This window comes from Solanum tuberosum, unplaced genomic scaffold, assembly GCF_000226075.1.
Source record: "Solanum tuberosum cultivar DM 1-3 516 R44 unplaced genomic scaffold, SolTub_3.0 scf00382, whole genome shotgun sequence".
NCBI lineage: Eukaryota > Viridiplantae > Streptophyta > Magnoliopsida > Solanales > Solanaceae > Solanum > Solanum tuberosum.
This window is the reverse complement of record NW_006239306.1, coordinates 425,775-430,967: the sequence shown is the minus strand read 5'-3', so window position 1 is coordinate 430,967 and position 5,193 is coordinate 425,775. Positions and strand designations below refer to the sequence as shown.

The following is a 5,193-nucleotide window of genomic DNA, read 5'->3' as shown; positions in this document are numbered from 1 at the left end:
ACGACCCAGACCGTCGTGATTGGCACCCACACTAACCCTCCGGTGGGAGAACCACTACTACAACCCAAACCAAGCAACTAAATAAAAAACTAAAGCATTTTTTAAGGATACGAAAACATGAATAATAGCTAAAAACTGAAGTTCCCATAAACTTCCAAAAGATCTAACAACTAAACAATGACGAAAAATACACCTAAAACCTGAAAGTCAATGTATCAAAACATCTAAAGTTCAATAAGTCTAAACAAGAAGGGTCACAACCCCAACTAACGATCTAATAACTAACTAGAAAAGTCTAAGTTTGAAATGGTGGACATAGACGAAAGAGAACCCATGACAGCTCGGAAGAATTGGTTCACCCTTGAATTCGAACGATCACTAATCTTCTAAGCGAGGTATGTCAATAGCCGCTGGAAGAGGCCCTGTACTCAATAAAGAAAGAGCAAGTGCAGTATCAGTACACAACCACAGTGCACTGGTAGGATCACGCGTCTATCCCACTAAGTGCAACATACATAAATCAATACAACAATATAATCACATGCATATATCGAACATATACAATATTATCAACAATTACGAACAACGAACAACTTCACATTTCTCAAGATACACAATTATGACAAGTCATTGGTCCTCTCATGGAACCCAAACCCAAACAGTTAGCATACCGGAACGTGGTACCCGATCCAATGATTATGCCAGAACGTGGAAACCGATCCCATAATTATGTCGGAATGTGGCAACCGATCTAAGTTAGTGTGTCGGAATGCAACACCCGATCCATTCAACATGTCACAATCACAATCACAAAGTACATTCTCATAATCATACAATCAAGTCATGATTCATGGCATTCATAGTCATATATCCTCATTTACAACAAGTGTGATCAATAATGCAGCATATATATACATACATGTATCATAATGAAGCAAAGACAAACATACATCACACAATCATAGAATCACAACCATCACCTACCTCGAAACAAGATTGAAACCCTCTAGATCAAAACCCTCCCCCATCGATAATTACCCAGTATGTTACATTTTACGGATCGAAAAATGGATTTGGGGAGTTAAAAGCTTACCTTTAGCCTTAGGAATGGTGAAAAACTGTCAAGAGTCGCCTGGGGTTCGTTCCTTAGCTCTAAAAATTGAAAAGTGCAGAATAAAGACATTTTGGGGTTTATTTACAACTTTAAGTCGCGTCTGGCCCGTCACAATGGTCCTCACCTCGCTACGGCGGCCCTGCCAGAGCGACCAAAACCACTGCCAAAGCGGCTTGCACGAAACAGTGAGCTATTTTGATGATTCAAAGATCCCCATTTCACAACACACTTTTAACCAACGACGCTCAGAAAATACCGTTCACGCTAAGATCGATTCCAGGAGTTCTACTCACCCGAATTCAATTTCGTAAAGTCGTACGGGTTCCTTAACGACTTATCTAACTACTCATGTAATCAAAATCATAATTAAATCACCCGATTATTACTATATTTACCTACACCTTAAAGACTCTGATTTCATCCAAATCTGGATTAGGTTGGGAAATTCTAAGTTATTACGAAAAAGTTTTTAGGCCCAAAATTCTTTCCCGTTGGCTTTTCTGTAACGACGGAACCCGGTTGTTACACCAGATAGAGAGTCCAGGCTCTAATACCAATTGATAGAATGTATGCGTCCACTAGTAGTCAATGGACCAGTCCCTTGACAGAATAACTGTGCAGAAAATAAACAACTGAAAGCATGCAAAATACAAACAAGAATTTTACGTGAAAACCTTCTTGCTCAAGGGAGGAAAACCACGACCTGTCCAACAAGAATTTCAAATTGTCTTCACTATCTTCAAGCAACAAGTGAATATAGACTCCAATCAAACATGTAAGGATTAAGCTATTAATACTACAATCAGTAACACCCCTATTATAGAGAGAGCCAACGTTATACCTCTATTACCCACTATATCAACTACCTCTAGTTAATACATACTTCAATCACACCTTACACAGTTAACTCTAACTATGCTTATAAAGACACAATATATTCCTTTATAGATTAGGAACTGATCTTACAAGTTATGAAGCACAAGACACAAGCTTCTAATCTACAACAAAAGAGACACTTGATAGCTTTATCAGGTCCTTTCCAGTTCTTGAAAGTTTGTGTTCACGAGAGACAAAAGAAAAATTTTCTTCAATGTATTCAATTGTCTTAACTGGATTGTTTCATGTCAATGAGGATATATTATCCTCTGAACAAAACAATCTAGTGTCCTCCTATCGATCGAGGACACTATCCTCTTTTCCCGTGCTCACCAACCGTGCCAGCCTTGGCAGCTTTACAATTGTTCTCCATTTCACCAGATATACATGACTCATGGGACTAGGTCTCATAGTTTGTGAGGATCATCAAAACACCAGAGTTACATTTTCCCCATTTTTGATGATAACAAATAACACTTCACTTTTTCACCAGGTTCTTAATTTGTTCCCCTTGTCACCAATAAAGGATACATTCATTCGCCCTGTCACCCGTATTCACCCCCCCTGTCACTAGTACATCCCCATAACACATTTCCTTTATCCCCCATGTTTTCATCTCACTACAACAGATAGAGGTTTTAGCGGCAGTTATTTAGCGACAATATATAATTGTAATTATATTATATTTAGCGGCAATATAAAGATGGGTATTTATAACCAACACTCTATATAAATGTCGTCAAAGGCTTTAGCAAATCTGGATGCAATGACATTGACAGTAAAAAATTTACCCCCTCCCCCGAGCACCCCCACCTCCAGGGCGCCCCCCTTCCACTAACCTACCTCTAGAAAATTTTTGTTTTCCAAAAACAAAAAAAAATCTGTTTTTTCAATTAAGTTTGAAAATTAATATTTTATTTTTTATTTTTTAGCACAATTAAGAATTTTGAGTGGAAGTGAAAACTAAGTGATCTATTATGAGTCAATATGGATACGCATATTTAACCCATTTTGACCATTTTTTTAGAGACTCTTAAAATAGCTTGAAGCCCTTATTTAACCAATTAAAATATGAGTGATCCAAGTCATTAAATATCGGGAAAATGGACTCATTTCATTAATATGGGCTGAAATTGCCACCCCTACATTGACAATTGCACTAAATGTTATTGTGGCAAAAACTATTGTTGCTAAAAGGAAAATATATTGCCACTAAATGTCTCTTTTTGTTTTAGTGTCCCTTTTTCCCACCATTCCTTGAGTGCTAAAAGTTGAGGTTAACTATCAAAGAGATCCACAACCAACTTCACCCCTTCTTGACTCTTTACATATGTAGGTAGTCTACTAGATTCTGTATTTTTAACATGAGGATTTCCCTTAGTTTCTCCCAAGCCATTAGGCATAGAATTGTTTTTGTTGTTGTTCCTGTCCTTAATGTTTCCTCTTGGTTCAGACTATCCTTATCATGTAGTTTATCTACCTCCACGAGGTAGTGGTAACATCTGCGTACATTCTACCCTTTATGGAAAAGAAGTTCGGATAATTAATCCTTCATGCCACCATTAGTTTCATGACAAATATATCCGAGAGTGGACAGATACCGAAAGTAACCAAAATACTGCCATCAGTTTCCCATAAATTGTAATACATTGATATGAATACCATTAATTAAAATGTAGTTTACAAAGTACCATGTCCTTCAATATCAAGTTGAAAGCATTAGGAAAGATAATTACTGCAGCAGTACACAAGTGCTGGTGAATTATTGGAAAAAGTTCTTAATATATAGAGTTACTAATACAACCTTTGCTTCATAATTTGGTTGCATTTCTTGATCATTTCAGATTCTTAACAAGCCCTCTTTCTATGACAGCATTCTTTATGAGATTAAGAGAATCTTCAAAATCATCAAGCAATTGATGTGGATCAGGTATAGCATTTTCATCAACAGATACGACAATAATCATCTTGTTGATATAGCTTTGGAAATTGATCATCAATGCCTACAGTTAGAAATATTGAAAATCAAATCTTGATTTACTCTGTCACTGCTTAAGATGCATGTGTGATGCACATACAAGCTAATTTTATTAAGACCTCTTATTATAATTTGATTTTAGGCCACCAACTTCGTGGAGCCCCAATTAAATTAAAGAGCAAATGACTCAACAACAGAGTGTAGCAATACTTACACTTGGCTGCCCATAAGCACTTGGAGTAAAATAAGTAATGGGGTAGCCACAGAACCCAATTTCCTCTTGTGGTCCAACCAAGTTGGTGAAACATAATTGTTGAATTTGAGAATCCTTTGCAAGTCACCTCCGTAGCTACCTTAAACACACATTTTTTAACAATTTAAATTAGTTAAAAGTTAAATATGTTGAGTCATATATATATAATACAAAGTATCAAAATTAACAAATAACTAAAGGACAAAAATTGTTATCATAGCTCTACATTTTACTAATGCAACCACATTGTTTTAAGTTTTATACATCAAGGAAACTAAATGTAACTTGAAATATGCAAATATTTAAATGTATATGTACCTTGATCCCAAAAAACTTGATTAGTAATTCGGCCATGATCAAAGTGGACAAAGCTTCAAAGGATCGCTTCTTGCAATCAACTGTCGCTTTAGCTTCTTTCACATAGTCTAAAGGATTATCTCGTAGTGCAAATCTTGAATGGTAACAACGCGTAACGAAACCAATTTCCCCAACCCCGTCTTCTCTTTGCTTCCATTCCTCCATCATATTGGCTAGATCCTAAATGTTTCATTCATGTATGTCATATAATTTTATAGCGAAATTTGAATGTCACATAAATTGAGACAGAGAAATCGTAACAAAAATAGAGTGCATGAAAGTTACTTCAATTCCTGCAGAGGATCTTAGGTAAAACAAGACAAGACCGAAGTCGAATGCCATTGGGAAGATTATTGCTTCTCTCTGTTGTTCCCTTGTCTTTTCCACCAATAGCTGTGAATATTTGGAACAATAAAATAATTTAGAGGTATAAATGTGAAAAATTTATTAATATTTGAACAAGTATTAAAATCAAAACTCATAAGTGTGAACATGTGTCGAGTTCAACAGAGAGAATAAAGGTCGAATCTATCAAATTTAAATTGTGAATCCGTCTCTGTAACTAAAAATAACTTACCATATCTCCTATTAAGATATTGAGATAAACCAGCTTGT

The 5,193-nt window shown here is 36.0% G+C and overlaps 1 pseudogene; it reads right to left on the bottom strand.

The window, feature by feature from the left end:
* Positions 1-4,479: 4,479 nt before the first annotated feature.
* LOC102603006 (O-acyltransferase WSD1-like) overlaps positions 4,480-5,193 on the bottom strand; it is a 20,506-nt pseudogene continuing 19,792 nt past the window's right edge.